General features: G+C 46.3%; 1 protein-coding gene across 4 annotated transcripts in view; it reads right to left on the bottom strand.

Moving 5' to 3' along the window:
• LOC140731833 (general transcription factor II-I-like) overlaps positions 1-18,610 on the bottom strand; it is a 141,151-nt gene that overhangs the window by 11,625 nt on the left and 110,916 nt on the right. The window lies entirely within an intron of this gene.

Genomic DNA, 18,610 nt, shown 5'->3' with positions numbered 1-18,610 from the left:
GCTAAGTACCAGGAGGGAGATCACATCTAACGGGATCCCACCACCAAGCACATCTTTCCCTCCCACCCAGTCTCTGCTTCCCTCAGGGATTGCTTCCTACATGACTCCCTTGTCCACTTATGGACTGGAAACTGAGAACGTTGTCTTAGACAAGACACTTATCAAACCTGATGCCACTGCACAGGTCCAGAGGTGCTAACCTGAAAGAAACACAGCGTCACTCAAAAGACTGAACCTTTAGAACTGTGAAGTAAGTTACGACTGTTATTTTGAAAGCATATTTATTTGGAGTATTGGTTTATGAAAGGGAAATAGAATGTTTTGTACATATATACTTTATGTTGCATTAATCTAAAGGGGGAGGAGGTGTAATGAATGGATGTATTTCTTTTAGAGCAACGACCCCCCTCCCCCCAACACTACATATTGATCTGTTGTCTACGCATACACATTGTTCTCTCTCTCTCTCTCTCTCTCTCTCTCGTTGCAATGTGAATACACTAGTTAAAGCCATCTCCTGGTGCGTGCCTTTATTTAATCAGACACAACAATGATAAGCAAGTTTTTCACTGCACTTCGGTGCATGTGAAAATGATAAACCAATTACCAATCAGCCAAGATCCTATTGAATGGCAGATGTTCTGCTACTTTCTATGCTTTTCCCAAAATGCTGGCTTCAAACTGCTCCGTGATGTCTTGGGGCTGTGCAAGGCACTGCGTGGATGTTCTTGCAGAGGTTAGCAAACCAGTCTTGCTGGAGACTGTCACAAGATTGTGCAGGAGAACCCCAGACAGTGTTTCGCCAGAGTGCTCAGTTGGAACAATGGGTCCCTTTGTATTTTTGCTTTGCTGAAGATGTGCACTGCAGGAGTCCAGAACAGTGATGCAGGCCCCAGGACCTCATTCTAGAAGCTGCACACAAAGCAGAATTGGCACCTTGCAGCTACTAGCAAGAGCATCTTATTACTAGTGAGCGAAATGAAAATTGCTATGAACAATAGAAGCCTAGCCAGGAAAATTTCTTTTTTTAGGTTCCTTTGATGTAAACCCTATGAGGCTGGATATGTAATCCAAAATGAACAGCAGTATTATGAGCGAGATATGTTTAGTACTTTACATACAGGTTATTTACTAGGCAAGAGCCAGTTATCTACCTCAGAGACAGTATGTGTTTGTATAGATCAGATGGGTCTGCCTTTTCTTAATGTGTGGGAGCTGTATGACAAATTCTCATGGGACCATAGCTCTCCAGGGAAGCAGTTACATTTGTAGATGTTAGTGGTTGTGGGAGCAATTGGAGCACATAATACTCTCTCTTCCCCCTATTCTGAATTAAGGTGGGGTACAGCCTCCAGGGCAGCTGCCATAATGCGTCTCTCTGCAGAGGTGGCAAGCTGATCGCAAGTGAGCAGCAGCAGGCCGCTTCACGGTCTCTACCACATCCCTAGTTTACATCACTCCATCACTGGCAGCCGTGTTATCACTACTCGACACTTGCAGTTTCCTCCCTTACCTTCCTCTCTCCCCGTCCTTTAACAGATTCAAGTCCACCATCCATATCCAGCGGGACGCACTGGTTAACCTCCAGGAGTGAACCCATCTACCCAGCATGTAGACGCAATCATAAAGAAAGCACTTACACTGTCAGGTTGAACACTCTAACAAACTTCTTCAGGTGTGCTATTGAAAGTGCCCTGATGCTTGTGTCGAGGTCTGGTGAGGAAATTTGAATAGACAGGAACGCAGGAAGCTGCGGAGAGAAGATGACTCTGTCCTGTAATTCACGGTCACGTGAATGGCTCATATGTCTGACAGGAAACAAAGAGCAGTGATTAGCGGGTCCCTTTTGGAATGGCAGGCTGTGACCAGTGGGGTACCACAAGGTTCGTTGCTGGGACCGCAGCTGTTTACAATATACATTAATGATTTAGATGAAGGGATTAAAAGTAACATTAGCAAATTTGCTGATGACACAAAGCTGTGTGGCAGTGTGACATGTCAGGAGGATGTTATGAGAATGCAGGGTGACTTGGACAGGTTGGGTGAGTGGGCAAATGTATGGCAGATGCAGTTTAATGTGGATAAATGTGAGGTTATCCACTTTGGTGGCAAGAACAGGAAGGCAGATTACTATCTAAATGGAGTCAAGTTAGGAAAAGGGGAAGTACAACGAGATCTAGGTGTTCTTGTACATCAGTCAATGAAAGCAAGCATGCAGGTACAGCAGGCAGTGAAGAAAGCTAATGGCATGCTGGCTTTTATAACAAGAGGAATTGAGTATAGGAGTAAAGAGGTCCTTCTGCAGCTGTACAGGACCCTGGTGAGACCACACCTGGAGTATTGTGTGCAGTTTTTGTCTCCAAATTTGAGGAAGGACATTCTTGCTATTGAGGGAGTGCAGCGTTGGTTCACAAGGTTAATTCCCGGAATGGCGGGACTGTCATATGTTGAAAGATTGGAGCGACTGGGCTTGTATACACTGGAATTTAGGATGAGAGGGGATCTGATTGAAACATATAAGATTATTAAGGGATTGGACACACTGGAGGCAGGAAGCATGTTCCTGCTGATGGGTGAGTCCAGAACCAGAGGCCACAGTTTAAGAATAAGGGGTAAGCCATTTAGAACAGAGATGCGGAAAAACTTTTTCACCCAGAGAGTGGTGGATATGTGGAATGCTCTGCCCCAGAAGGCAGTGGAGGCCAAGTCTCTGGATGCATTCAAGAGAGAGTTAGATAGAGCTCTTATAGATAGCGGGGTCAAGGGATATGGGGAGAGGGCAGGAACGGGGTACTGATTGTGTATGATCAGCCATGATCACAGAGAATGGCGGTGCTGGCTAGAAGGGCCAAATGGCCTACTCCTGCACCTACTGTCTATTGTCTATTGTTCCTCCCCACTGCTGGTGGATATCCACAGCAGGCACTGCCTCAAGAAGGCAACATCCGTCAACAAAGATCCCCACCTGCCAAGCCGTGTCATCTTTTTGCAGTTAGCATTGGGTAGAGGTACAGGAGCCTGCAGTCCCACAACACCAGATACAAGAGCAGCTCTTTCCATAAGACCATAAAACATAGGAGCAGAACTAAGACTTCAGACCATTGAGACTGCTCCCCCATTTTATCATAGCTGATTTATTATCCCTCTCAACTTTATTCTCCCCGTAATCTTTGACGCCCTTACTAGTCAAGAACCTATCAGCCTCTACTTTAAATATACTCAGTGACATGGCCTCCACAGCTATCTGTGCCAATGAATTCCACAGATTCACTACTCTCTGTCTAAATAAATTCCACCTCATCTCTGTTCTAAAGGGATGTCCTTCTATCCCGAGGCTGTGTCCTCTGGTCCTAGACTCACCCACTATAGGAAACAACCTCTCCACATCTGCTCGATTTAGGCCTTTCAATATTCAAGCAGCAGGGACAAAATGCTGGAGGAACTCAGCAGGCCAGGCAGCATCTATGGGAAAAAGTACAGTCGACATTTCAGGCAGTCGTGTGGTTAAACCAAATAAATAACCTTACTGGAAATCTATTTGATTGTCAAATGTTGCAAGCCGTCTGCTATGGCTCATATGTCTAAGGCAGAAGCTTCAAACTCTGTCGCAGAGAACAGAGAATTCGGATCTGCGCAAGCACTGGTGTGGCGCAGTAAGGGAGTGCAGCTCAACTCAAGTGTCTAACTTGTGGGTGTTAGTGTTATTCCTCTGCCACTCCCACATGGGAGGAGGCCACGTACTGTACAAGCAGGTTTGTCAATAAAGTTCAGTTGAGTTGAGTATCCTGCGTGCGGGCGTTCTGGTGTGCTCTGCACCATCCCTCAATAACTAACACAACAATGGGTAGATAGTAAACTGAGGCATCATCGTCTTTCTCAGGTGAAATTAAAAGGTTCCATTTCAGGCAGGAGAGTCCTGAGAAATATTTAATCATCGAGCAGAAAAACACAGATCATCCAAACTATATCCCATTCAGGGAGGAGCTAAAGATGGTGCCAGAGGGCGACTTCTTCGAGTTTATCCATAGAACAGCTTAAATTCTTATCTTTAATATCTCTTCATTCCTTCTCAAGGTGGCTGGAGTCCTGTTGGAGTCTGTGAGCTACAGCTGCACTCAAACCGTGGTGGGTTCCTGCTCTCGGAGCTCGCTGAGTGGCCTAGCGTTTTCCTTCAGAAGTGGCCTGCGATCTTTCGAGGCCCTGTGGATTACCTGATTCCTTGCCGGTATCGCCAACTGATGCGTGGCAGGAGATCGGAACATCAAAACGGCAGGTGTGGCTGTCAGAGGCCTCTGTACTCAATCTGTCGCTCACTCTCTCGATGGTGGAGAGAGTTTGCTGCCAGTTCTTGAGACAAGGGACTCGAAATAAAGTGACGCTGTAGACTGTAACATTGAAAAAGCGAGCTGTTGTCCTCCCCTCTCGCCGTTGAGGGAGCGATACCTCTCTCCCTCATTACCGAGACAGAGAGCCTGTGGGATTTCGGACTGCGGGGGTGAACAGTGGTTTCTGGTGGTCAGTAGGTAGTGGTCCCTGGGGCTTGCTATAGCTTCGCTGTGGTGGGAATGACGATATTTCTGCTGGAATGTGGGTGGAGGGGGGAGGGTTGATGTTTAGCTGTTGCTTGCTTCTGCATGGGGGTGGGGGCTTGACGTTCCATCACTTTTCTGTCACTCACTCTTTGGGATTTTCTATTTTGTGGATGTCTGTGAAGAGCAAGAATTTCAGATTGTATACAGTATGCATTGTCTGATATTAAATCCGACTCCAACGTAATACTCGGCGAGAGTACAGAGTTTGCTCCGCGTATGTCTTCACAGAGACATGGCTCACTGATGGGATTTCGGACGCTGCCATCCAGCTAAACGGGCTAGCTTTGTTTCGTTCGGACAGAGATGCAGCTTTCTCCGGTAAGGTCCGCGATGGCGGTGGCGCTGTCTGTGTTTATATCGACACGGAATGGTGTAAGAACTCTGTGCTGGTTTCCAGATGCTGCTCATCGTTAGTAGAGTTTGTGGCAGTTCGATGCAGACCATTTTATTTGCCACGGGAATTCACCTCTGGCCTTATATTCAGTGTCTACATTCCCCCCAGCGCTAATGCTAAAGAGGCGCTCTAGGAACTGTACGGGGCTATTGGTGAACTGCAGAACGCACATCCTGACGGTCTGTTTATTGTCGCCGGTGATTTTAACCACACAAACCTTAAATCAGTGCTCCCCAAATTCCATCAGTTTGTGGACTTTGCAACGAGAGGGGAGAATGCGCTGGACCTGGTTTTACACAAACATTCCCGACGCGTACTGGGCAGAGCCACGCCCCCACCTCGGATACTCAGACCACATCTCTGTTATGTTAATCCCAGCATACAGACCGCTCGTCAGGCGCTCCAGACCAGTTCAGAAGCAGGTGAAAACCTGGCCAGCAGGAGCCATCTCTGCTCTTCAAGACTGCTTTGAGCACACTGACTGGCACATGTTCAGGGAGGCTGCAACCGATGGCGACTCCACCAACTTAGAGGAGTACACAGCATCAGTGACCAGCTACATCAGCAAGTGCACTGATGATGTTGCTCTGTCCAAGACCATCACTATACGTGCCAACCAGAAGCCATGGATGACCGCAGAGGTGCGTGCGCTGCTGAGGTCCCGCGACTCCGCCTTCAGAGCAGGCGACAAGGCAGCTTTAACAACAGCAAGGGCCAAACTGTCCCGAGCCATCAGAGGGGCAAAGTGTGCACATGCCCAGCTAATCCACAGTTACTTCCAGGACAGCGGTGACATGCAGCGCATGTGGAAGGGCATCCAGGACATCACCAACTACAGGACAACATCATCTGACTGTGCAGGTGATGCCTCCCTCCCAAATGCACTGAATAACTTCTACGCCCGGTTTGAGGCGGAAAATGACGTGACGGCGAGGAAGTCCACCCCTCCTACAAATGACCAGGTGCTGTGTTTCTCCGTGGCCGACGTGAGAAGAACCCTGTGCAGGGTCAACCCACGGAAGGCTGCTGGACCAGACAACATCCCTGGTAGAGTGCTCAGAGGATGTGCAGACCAGCTAGCAGATGTTCTCACTGACATCTTCAGCATCTCCCTGAGCAGCGTCACCATTCCAACGTGCTTCAAGGCCGCCACCATCGTCCCCATGCTGAAGATGTCTTCAGTGTCCTGTCTAAATGACTACCGTCACATTGCACTTACATCCATCATCATGAAGTGTTTTGAGAGGCTCGTCATGAGGCATATCAAGACCCTGCTGCCCCCCTCACTGGACCCCCTGCAGTTTGCGTACCGTCCCAACTGCTCAACAGGTGATGCCATTGACACCACCCTCCACTTGGCCCTAACCCACCTGGACAAAAAAGACATATACGTTCGGATGCTGTTCATAGACTTTAGTTCAGCATTCAACACAATCATCCCTCAGAAACTGATTGGAAAGCTGAGCCTACTGGGCTCGAACACCTCCCTCTGCAACTGGATCCTAGACTTCCTGACTGGGAGATCTCAGTCAGTCCGGATTGGGAGCAGCATCTCCAACACCATCACACTGAGCACGGGGGCCCCCCAGGGTTAAGTGCTCAGTCCACTGCTGTTCACTCTGCTGACCCATGACTGTGCTGCAACACACAACTCGAACCACATCATCAAGTTCGCCGATGACACCACCGTGGTGGGTCTCATCAGCAAGAACGACGAGTCAGCTTACAGAGAGGAGGTGCAGTGGCTAACGGACTGGTGCAGACCCAACAACCTGTCTCTTAATGTGAACAAAACAAAGGAGATGGTTGTTGACTTCAGGAGGGCATGGAGCGACCACTCCCCTCTGAACATCGACGGCTCCTCGGTAGAGATCGTAAAGAGCACCAAATTTCTTGGTGTTCACCTGACGGAGAATCTCACCTGGTCCCTCAACACCAGCTCCATAGCAAAGAAAGCCTAGCAGCGTCTCTACTTTCTGCGAAGGCTGAGGAAAGTCCATCTCCCACCCCCCATCCTCATCACATTCTACAGGGGTTGTATTGAGAGCGTTCTGAGCAACTGCATCACTGCCTGATTCGGAAATTGTACCATCTCGGATCGCAAGACCCTGCAGCGGATAGTGAGGTCAGCTGAGAAGATCATCGGGGTCTCTCTTCCTGCCATCATGGACATTTACACTACACGCTGCATCCGCAAAGGAAACAGCATTATGAAGGACCCCATGCACCCCTCATACAATCTCTTCTCCCTCCTGCCGTCTGGGAAAAGGCTCCGAAGCATTCGGGCTCTTATGACCAGACTATAAAACAGTTTCTTCCCCCAAGCTATCAGACTCCTCAATACCCGAAGCCTGGACTGACACCTTGCCCTACTGTCCTGTTTATTATTTATTGTAATGCCTGCACTGTTTTTGTGCACTTTATGCAGTCCAGTGTAGGTTTGTAGTCTAGAGTAGCTTTCTCTGTTTTTTTATTACGTAGTTCAGTCTAGTTTTTTGTACTGTGTCATGTAAACCATGGTCCTGAAAAATGTTGTCTCATTTTTACTATGCACTGTACCAGCAGTTATGGTCGAAATGACAATAAAAGTTGACTTGACTTGACTTGACTTGACTTGAAATGGAACCATTGTTATTACTGTGTTCCTGGCTTTTCTATATGACAACTGTAATTACAATGCATCGTACACTCCTTGGGACGTCGGCAATAGGATGGGAATGATGTTTCCTTTTTTCCAAATCTTACTGGCAGATTAAGATGGCACTGATGAAACCTAGTGACTAGTTACCTGCAAGAAACAAAACAAAAAACACAACTAACTACTTTTAATGACACTTTTTTATGGTAAACGATCACCGTGACCAACGGAGAAGCAAGCAAATGCAAGGCTGAGTCAAGGGTTGAAGCGTGTGGGAGCAAGGCAAAGTCGAGGCATGTTTGAGGCAAAGCTGGGGTGAGTGGAGTGGACGAGAGGTAGATTTGAGGCCCGTCCACCTACACCAAGAAGGAGGTTTGATTGATCTAAGTGCCAAGCTGATTTGGAAAGGTCAGGTTCCAGCCAAAATGTGGTGGCGGGTTCCAAGGCCAGAGCATATCGATGAGACAGGGCCGAGTCCTAGTGCGAGCAATGACCTGACAATGGGATGAATTAAATGCTAAACCAGATGGATTGAAAAGACAGGGTGTCGGGACAAGAAGCGGGGGTCGGGCCAGTTCTACTCACTGCCCTGCAATGTTTACTTGACTCTGTGCTGAACTGAGGCTCAGGCTACGGCCTGCTCTGAGCTTAGCGTCTGAAGGCTCCACGATGTTTACGCGGCTCTTCGGTAAACTGAGGCTCAGGCTGCGGCCTGCTCCAGCTGCTCTAGGCCTTGTGTCTTTGGACTCACTTTTGTTCTGAATGCTATTTGCTTACTTTTATTGTTTGCACAAGTTAATTTATTTCTCTCTGCGCATTGAGTGTTTGACAGTCTTCCTTTGTTATGGGTTCTTTTGCATTTGTTTCGTGGCTACCTGCAAGGAGACGGATCTCAAGCTTGTATATTGTATACATACTTTGATAAATGTACTTTGAACTTTGAACTCTGAACTATTCTCTACAAGTGATTAAAACCAATGGATTTACATTACTAAAAATGTAATGCATGTCAGATATTGAGAACAATGTGGTTCTCTTAGAAGTGCAATATCTATTGACAACACTGAGTCAGCCTGGAGCCAGAGCGGTATGCATGACTGGACTCAGTTAACACTTCAGGAGACAGCAAACAAAGAGAGTTTGCTCTGAAAGCACAGTTTATTGTGCAGATTAATTTCTCCAGAAAGCAAAACGGACCAGGTCTGGTATTATTTTAAATTGCTTTTGGATCTGTGCATTAACTTTAAGTCCAACATTGGAATCGGTTTATTATTGTCACATGTAAGTGCAAACATTGTCTTTCCTACTGTTCAAACAGACCAAATCATTACACAGAGCACTGGGCTAGAACAAGGTCAAACAGTAACTGTGGCATAAACTGTACCAGCTACAGTGAAAGTGTAGTGCAAGTAAACAATAAGGTGCAAAGTAATAATGAGGTAGATTGTGAGGCCAAGGGTCCAATTTATCATACAAGGAGATTGTTTCAACAACTTTTCTCTGTTCCTCATTGCCCTTCAGAAGATTGTGGTGAAATATCTTCAAGCAACACACACAAAATGCTGGTGGAACGCAGCAAGCCAGGCAGCATCTATAGGAAGAAGCACTGTCGATGTTTCGGGCCGAGACCCTTCGTCAGGACTGATGAAATATCAGCTGAAGTATTTTCTTGACCAACCTCAGTTCATCTGATGATGAAGGTGCCTCCTCACCCCCCATACTCTTGGGAAGTGAGTTCCAGGATTTAGTCCCAGCAGGTGATATACTTCAAAGTTGGGATGGTGTGAGACTGGGGGCAGTGGAATACCCTTGTGCCTACTCCCTTGTCTTCCATGTGGCAAAGGTCATGGATTTGGGAGATACTGTTGGGTCACCGCCGTGCATTTTGTGATGGGATAGGCTACAGCCACTGAGGAGGGAGTGAATAATGTTTAGGACAATGGATGGAGTACAAATCAATTGTTCTAACTTGAATTGGATGTTGTAGAGCTTTTGAGTTGTTGGAGCTGGACATGACCAGGCAGATGAAGAATGCTGTCTCCCAGTCCTGCCTTGTAGAAGGTGAAGAGCTTTGAGGAGTCAGAGGGTGAGTCACTCCCAGCAAGGTACAACTTGCAAAGTATATAATGCAATGAAATTCTATGTCACCATTATCACAATGTATTACAGGATTTACATTATCATTCGAGGGATGAACTGTGCTGATACGTTGCAGAATTGACGCAGATGAAGGTGCTACTTGGAGAGGAGAAGTTGAGGCAGGGGAGTTCCAATGCAGCACAACCGTCCCGGGTGTGAGTTTGCATCGCTCTGGATATCGAGTCGATGTGGAGAAATCAAGAGCGGCTTTGAGCTGGGCAGTGAAATCTGGGCCTGGAGCAAGTCACTGAGCGGCGTGTTCTAGCCCCGGAGCCTTTGGCTACAGCAGTGCCCGGGTCCCAGCGCGCGGTACAGTTTGCTGCTTGGACAATACACCGGAAACAGGGCATCAGGATCGGAGGCAAAAGCCAATTTCTCTCACCCTCCCCATGATGGAATTTCCTCTCTCCATGGCGCTGAGGCTATGAAGACTGCCCCCGACTGCTGTGCTCCGTGCCTGCTAATATGATGAACTGAGACCGAGGCTTGGGCCTACTCTGGGCCGCTCCGGGATTCGGATCTAAGGACTCACTTTGGTTCGGATGCTCACTTTTATTGTTTGCATAATTTGTGCTTTTCTTCCCCTTTCTCTGCGCATTGGGTGTTGGTCTTCATTTTACTATTTTTAAATTGGGTTCTACCGGGTTTTGTGCTTTGTTACTGCCTGTAAGCAAACAAATCTCAAGGTTGTTTCATTCTGTGATAATAAATGTACTTTGAAATTTTTTGAAATAATATAGTTTTCCTTTCGTTCACATGCATTCCATGAATGCACTTTATTCATAAAATATCAAAAACATAAAAACGCAGCACAATTATATGCTGATATTAGAGAACAAAAAGGGTATTTAGAGATCTGTGGGAATGACAGTGAGTATATTTAATAGGAAACATGGATAATAAAGAAGCTGGAGTCTTCAACCTATCCCACACTGATATCAGGGAGCTCCCTGTCTCCTGACTACAAAGAATAGCCAGTAATTGAGATCACCAGGTGCAGGCAGCTGTGTCAACAGAAGCCATTATCACCTTGGCAGACAGTTGTACCATGTTTACACAGAGCGCAGCTCACCAGATCTGGAGAACTCCCATCCACTGCTGCCAAACTCATAGTTTCCTTACCCCACACTGCTCGCTTCTACCTCCTACCCAAGATCCACAAACCTGTGTGTCCGGGTAGGCCCATTGTCTCTGCCCCACTAAACTCATGTTCGCATACCTCGCCTCCATTCTATCCCCATTGGTTCAGTTCTTTCCCACCAACATCTGTGACATTTCTCATGCTCAGATCTCCTCAGGAACCTTCAATTCCCTGGCCCTGACTGCCTCATTTTCACCGTGGATGTTCAGTCCCTGTACACTTCTGAGCCCCATCAAGGAGGCTTCAAAGTTCTCCATTCCTTTTTTTAGCAAAAGAGCCAATCAATTTCCCTCTGCCACCACCCTCCTCCGATCAAGCAGAATTGGACAATTTTTCCTTATGCTCCTCCCACATTTCCAGAGTTGAGGGGTAGCACTGGACACCCTCAGGGCCCCATCTCTGCCTGCCTCTTTGTTGGCTGTGTAGACCAGTCCATGTTCAAAGCCTTCCTCGGTAATACTCCCCAACTCTTCCTCCACTACATTGACGACTGCATTGGCACTGCTTCCTGCACCCATGCTGAGCTCGTCAATTTCATCAATTTTGCCTCCAACTTCCACCCTGCCCTTAAATGCACTTGATCCATTTCTGATATCTACCTCCCCTTTCTCGTCTCTCTGTCTCCATCTCTGAAGACAAACTGTCAACCGATATCATTTTATAAACCTACCGATTCCCACGGGTATCTTGACCACACCTCTTCCCACCCTATCTCCAGTAAAAATGCTGTTCCTTTCTCTCAGTTCCTTCACCTCCGATGTATCTGTTCCCAGAATGTGACTTCCACAAAATGGGGTTTTCCTTCCTCCACCATTGATGCAGCTCTCACCTGCAGCTCCTCCGTTTCCTGAACATCTGCGCTCACCCCAACTCCCTTCCGCCTTAACACTGATAGAGTTCTTCTCGTTCATACCTACCACCTCATGGGCCTTCACATCCAATATTTCATTCTCCGCAACTTCTACCACCTACAAAGAGATCCTACAATTAAAAATATCTTTACCTCCTTTGCTTTCTGCAGGGATCACTCCCTCTGTAATTCCCTTGTCAATTTGTCCCTTCCCACTAATCTTCCTCTCAGCACTTACTCCTGCAAGTGGCCAAAGTGCTACATCTGCCCATTTGCCCCCTCTCTCACTGCCAGTCAATGCTCTAAACAGTTCTTCACCTGTGAATCTGCTGGGGTTGTCTATTGCATCTGGTACACCTTATGTGGCCTCCTGGTGAGATCTCTCATAAATTGGGGGTCCGCTTCGTCGAGAGCCTCCTCTACATCCGCCATAAGCGGAACTTCCTGCTGGCCAGACATTAGAATTCCGATTCCCATTCCCATTCTGACGTGTTGGTCCATGGTCTCCTCTTGTGCCATGATGAGGCCACCCTTAGAGTGGAGCAACACCTCATGTTCTGTCTAGGTAGTCTCCAACCAGATGGCATGAATATCAATTTCTCCTTCTGGTAAAAAAATCTCCCCTCCCCCTGCCCTGTACTTCTATTCCTCATTCTGGCCCCTTAATTCCTCTCACCGGCTCATCACTTCTGGCTGGGACCCCTCCACCTTTCCTTTCTCCTCTTCTATTAGTTTCCTTCTTCTCCAACCCTTTACCTTCCCCACCCACCTGGCTTCCAATTATCACCTTCGACCTAGCCTCTGTCCCCTACCCCCACTCTTTTATTCTGGCATTTTCCCCCTTCCTTTCCACACCTAAATGTGCTCTCAAGGGACCAGCATGCCTGTCGGCTGTCTGAGTCTAGCTCAAGCCCCTGTCAGCAAATCCTCTCCTGTGCCAGCTACCAGCGTGGACCTGTCTAATGTCCTAGCTGAATATGCTGACCTTTTTGAGGTCTTCATTAAGAGGGAGGCAACCTCCCTGCCTCTACACTGGTCATGCCACTATACCGTTGACCTCTTACCCAGTACTAGTCCTTCCCGCGGCCAGTTCTCGGCCTGGTGCTCCTGGCACGGTTGTTGTGTAGTCTCTTTCCTGATGGATAGGGACAAACAGTCCATGAGCAGATGCTGCTGCCTTTTTTCCAACATCTCTCTGTATATAGGTCCTTGATGGTGGGTAGGCAGGTGCTGGTAATGTGTTGGGCAGTTTTAACTACCCGTTGTAGAGCCCTATTGCCCAGTGCAGTGCAGTTTCTGTACCACATGGCATCTTTCAGATCGGTGAACCAACGGAAAGCTTCTGGCCCAGACTGACTACCTGGCCAAGTCCCTGAGACCTGTGCTGATCAACTGAATGGAGTATTCACTGATACATTCAACCTCTTGCTTTGGCAATCTGAGGTGCACACTTGCTTTAAGCAGGCTTCAGCTACACCAGTGACCAAGAAGGATGTGGTAACCTACTTCAGTGACTATCGTCCAGTATCTCTCACATCTCGTGTTGAAGTTCAAGTAAACACTCAAGACCAGAATCAGCTTTAGTATCACCGGCATCTGTTGAGAAACTTGTTGTTTTGCGGTAGCAGTACATTGCAATGCATTAAAAAATCCTATAAGTTACAAAAAAAACTTTAAAAAATAAATTAAATAAGGGATGCAAAAGAATAGCAAAATAAAAAGAAAAAAAAATGGTGCGCTACTCTACATGGGTTTCATTGTCCATTCAGAAATCTGATGGCAGAGGCACTTCAGGATTTTTGGTGCGTGTCTTCAGGTTCCTGTAACTCCTTCCTGATGGTAGCAATGTGAAGAGGGCATGTCCTGAGTGATGGGGGTCCTTACTGACTGATGCCGCCATCTTGAGGTATTGCCTTTTGAAAATGTCCTTGATTTCATTAGAGTATAGAAGAATGAGAAGGGAACTCATAGAAACATTTTGAATGTTGAAAGGGTTGGACAGAGTAGATGTGGAAAGGCTGTTTCCTTTGGTGGGTGAGTCCAGGACAGGAGGCCACAGTCTTAGAATTAGAGAGGAGAGGAGGAGAAATTTTTTTAGCCAGAGGGTCGTGGATTTATGGAATTCATTGCCACATACAGCTGTGGAGGCCCGATCATTGAGGGTGTTTAAGGAGGAGATTGATAGGTATCTAATTAGTCAGGGTATCAAGGGATATGGGGAAAAAGCCAGAAATTGGAACTAGATGGGAGAATAGTTTAGCTCATGGTGGAGTGGTGGAGCAGACTCGATGGGCTGAATGGCCTACTTCTGCTCCTTTGTCTTGTGATACTGGGAACACTAGTGCCCATGATGGAGCTGGCTGAGTTCATACCTTTCTGCAGCTTTTTCTGACCCTTTGCAGTGGCCCCACCATGCCAGACAGTGATGTAACCAATTAGAACGTGCTCCACGGTACATTTGTAGAAATTTGTGTAAGTCTTTCGTGACATACCAAGTCCTCAAACTCCAAGTGAAATGTAGCCACTGTTATGCCTTCTTTATAATTGTATAAATAGGTTGAGCCCAGGATAGATCGTCAGAGGTGTTGACACCCAGGAATTTAAAACTGCTCACCCATTCCACTGGTGATCCCTCGATGAGGACTGGTGTGAGTTCCCTCAATTTCCTCTTCCTGAAGTCCATAATCAGTCCTTGGTCTTACTGATGTTGAGTGCAAAAGGACATCAGAAATGTTCTCCTTCTTCAAAGTACAATGCTTCCCTTCCTCCACCATCAATGTTGCATCTCCTTCATTTCCTGCTGCCTTAACAGTGATAGAGTTCCTCTTGTCCTCACCTACCCCCATTAGCCTCCATATTCAACACATCATCCTCCATGACTTCAACAAGATCCTACCACCAAACACATCTTTACCTCACCCCAGCCTCTCTCTGCTTTCCACAGGGATTGCTGTCTCTGTGATTCTCATGTCCATTCATATCTCCCTATAATCTCACTCCTGGCACATATCCTTGAAAGTGATAGAAATGCTACACCTGCCTATTCACCTCCTCCCTTACCTCCATTCAGGTTCTCAAGTGTTCCAGTTGACTCAACACTTCACCTACGGATCTGTTGGGGTTGTCTGTTGTATCCAGTGCTCAAGGACATTAATACCTTTTTCCTCTCTCTCCTGCTATTTGCCTCCTTCCTCATTCACCTGCCTGTCCCTCAACGCCACCCTCCTTCACCTCCTGTACCTGGCACCACCTACCTGTCATCTGTCAACTCGCAACCCTCCTCAGTCCACCGATCATCTCGGAATCCTTTCTTGCCACTTTGCTCCTCTTTATACTGGCCATCTCACCTCTCCCCTCTCAGTACTGATGTAGATTTTTTAACTGCTGAGTTCTTCCAGCAGACTGTTTGTTGCTTGTAATTGCTCCACTGCAACTAACAGATGTTAGTTCAAGCAAGAACCAGTCTTTGGATCTTAATGTAAATTGCAAGTAGGAACAGCTCTTCCCCTCCACCATATGATTCCTAAATGGACATTGAACCCATGAACATTACCTCACTTCTTAAAAAATATATTATTTCTGTTTTGCACTATTTTAATCTATTTAATATACATATATATATATATATATATATATATATATATACTCACTGTAATTGATTTATTTTGGTGTCAAATGGTTGTTGTGATGTGTCTAGTGTGGCAGTGTAGTGGGTAGTGTTTGTCGCCCTCACTTTCAGCTTCCACCGCTGGCTAGAGCTGAACTTTTAAGCCTCATGTAGTGCCCCCACTCTGCCAGTGTATGGAAGGTGAACTTCCGAACTACAGGGGACGGGGAGGAGGTCTGGCCCCTGCACAAATAGCACGCAGGCCCACTGGTGTGTGGACACACCCTGGTGCTCGTGAACCAGATCCCCAGCGATGGGTAAATAGCCCCGCTGCCTTGTGGGCAGCCTCAGGAGAGACAAAGGCTACGGGAGTAAACCCAGACAGAAAATCCGGAGTGGATCCCCTAAGGTGGCTGGATGTCATTCCTTCCGGCATCTCCTATAGCCAAGCTGGTGCCAAATGTATTGCATCATAAGTTTTCCTTTGGACTACACTGGTGAGGCCGAGAGGCAAATCTTGACAACTGGGCATCTCAGGATCTCCATACCTTCTGCCCAGGCTTGTGATAATGATCTTCATCGGTCTTCAAGACAGACGGATGCCAACAAATTTATTTATTATCATGTATTGCATTGAATTGCTGCTGCTAAATTAACAAATTTCATGACACATGCCGGTGATAATAAACCTGATTCTGATTAAGATTCTCAGTAATTAGTTTGAAGTTAAACGGGCAGCTTTGCAACCAGTCCTTAAGAAATAAAATGTATGCGCAATTTAATGGGACATTTTGTCTCATTGAACCTTCATTGGGAATGAGAATATATGGGTATTCCAACACATTGTTAAAGGTGTATCCTTGCCGCTCAAAGCAGAACAGATCTGCTTTGTCATTTAACCTTCTGGCTAGTTGTATGTTCATGGAGCCATTTCTCAGCATTGTAACAAAGGGGTATACTTTGGGTGTCTGGCTTTTGGAACAGACGCCAGTAATGAATATTCAGAGAGGTTCTGCTAGTTGGGTTGTGCCACCATTGTAAGTATATACAGTACATTTAGAAACTTAATGGACTATATTGAAATCATTAATGTCAGTGATTATAGCAATTGAAACAGTAGTTAATAGTTTATTGTTATCTTTGTGCTGAAGATTGTGTCAGCAGAGTGATCTTGGATGATTCTGAAGAACGACTTGATTTTATTTATTCCTTACAAATGTGAGAAGTAAAAATCTTCACGTTCTGTCTCCGTCTAAATGTGCAATATGCAATTTATAGTAATTTGGAATAAAATAGTATGTACAACAGTCAATTGCATCAGCGTAAATTAATCAGTCTGATGGCCTGGTGGAAGAAGCTGTCCTGGCTTTAGTTCTGCGGTACCGTTTCCCGGGTGGTAGCAGCTGGAACAGTTTGTAGTTGGGGTGACTCAGGTCCCCATTGATCCTTCAGGCCCTTTTTATGCACCTGCCTCTGAAAATGTCCTGAATAGTGGGAAGTTCACATCTACAGATGTGCTGGGCTGTCCACACCACTCTCGGCAGGCCTGGGAATGAGGGAAGTACAGTCCCCATACCAGGCAGTGATGCAGCCAGTTAGGGTGTTCTTAATTGTGCCCCTGTAGAAAGTCCTTGGGATTTGGGGACTCATTCCAAACTTCTTCAACATTCTTCTTCAACACTGAAGGTTCACTGTGTGAACAAAGATTTTTATATTTCCCAATTACAGCTTCTGTGTGACTCAGTTTTAGTTCAGTCACAACAAAATGTGTCCTGATTTCTACACTGTCTCCATTTATTGGTATTGGTTTACAATGGTCACGTGTCCCAAGATACAGTGAAACGTTTGTCTTGCATAATGCTTATACAGATCAAATCATTACACAATGCATGCACAAATAAGGTAAAACAATAACAACGCAGAATAAAGTGTAAAGCTACCAAAGGAGTGCAGTGCAGGTAAACGATAAAGTTCAAGGTCATAACGAGGTAGATTGTGAGGCATCTTAGTGTATAAAAGATCCATTCAGGAGTCTGATTACGGTGACATAGAAGCTATTCTTGAGCCTGATGGTATGTGCTTTTAGGCTTTTGTGTCTACTGTCCGATGGGAGGGGGAGATGAGGGGATGTCTGGAGTGGGTGGGGTCTTTGATAGTGTTGTGTGCTTTACTGAGGCAGGAAGTCTTATCACCAAACAGGCCTTCACCTCCCTCCCCACTCTCCACTTACCGCAGGATCGCTCTCTCCATGATTCCCTTGTCCGTCCGTCCCTTCTGGCACTTATGCCGCCTACAAGTGGCCAAAAAGCCACACCCGCTCATTCCCCTCCTCCCTCACCTCTATTCAGTGCCCACAAACAGTCTTTCAAGGTGAAGCGCTTTACCTGCAAATCTGCTGGGGTCGTCTATTGTATCCGGTGCTGTCGAGAGGCCTCTTCTACATTGATGAGACCTGTGGCAAATTGGGGGGCTGCTTCATCGAGCACCTCCACTCCATCCACCACAAGTTCAATTTCCCAGTGGCCAAACATTTTAATTCAGATTCACATTCCCGACAAGTCAGCCCACAACCTCCTTTTGATCTACAAATAAGGCCACCCTCAGGGTGGAGAAACAACACCTTATATTCCACTTGGATAGCATCCCCCTTCCTCTTATTTCCTACTCTGGCCACTTACTGATTCTCATTTCACCCTGTTCCCCTCCTCCTTTTTCTCCTATGGTCAACTCTCCTCTCCTAATAGATACATTCCTCTCCAACCCTTTACCTTTCCCACCGTCAGGAACAGTTATTACCTGTCAACCATCAGGGTCCTGAAGCAGCATGGATAACTTCATCTCTGCACTGATTCCATAACCTATCGACTCACTTTCAAAGTTTCTACAATTCCTGTTCTCAGTATTATTTTATTGTAGTGTTAGTTGTATTTACACAGTTTGTCTTTTGCACCTTGGCTGTTTGTCAGTCTTTGTCTGTATCTAGCTTTTTATTGATTATATTGAAACTGTAGTTAATCAGTTATTGTTGTCTTTCTGATGAAGAAACTTAAAACACTAGGTGAAGAGAACGAGATTCTCTTGGATTCCTATCCTGAAGGTTTGATGTGTGAATAAAGACTTCTATATTTCCAAATTGCAGCCTCCGTGTGGCTCAGTTTTAGTCAGTCATTACAGGTGAAATGTCTCAGATTTCACAGTTAGACGGGCCTTTGTAAACTCAGCTTTCTCACAACACTTTTATTTAAAGCC

The sequence above is a fragment of the Hemitrygon akajei genome, chromosome 8, assembly GCF_048418815.1.
Source record: "Hemitrygon akajei chromosome 8, sHemAka1.3, whole genome shotgun sequence".
NCBI classification, from domain to species: domain Eukaryota; kingdom Metazoa; phylum Chordata; class Chondrichthyes; order Myliobatiformes; family Dasyatidae; genus Hemitrygon; species Hemitrygon akajei.
Note: the sequence above shows the minus strand (reverse complement) of the source record. Positions and strands in the feature narration are given on the sequence as shown.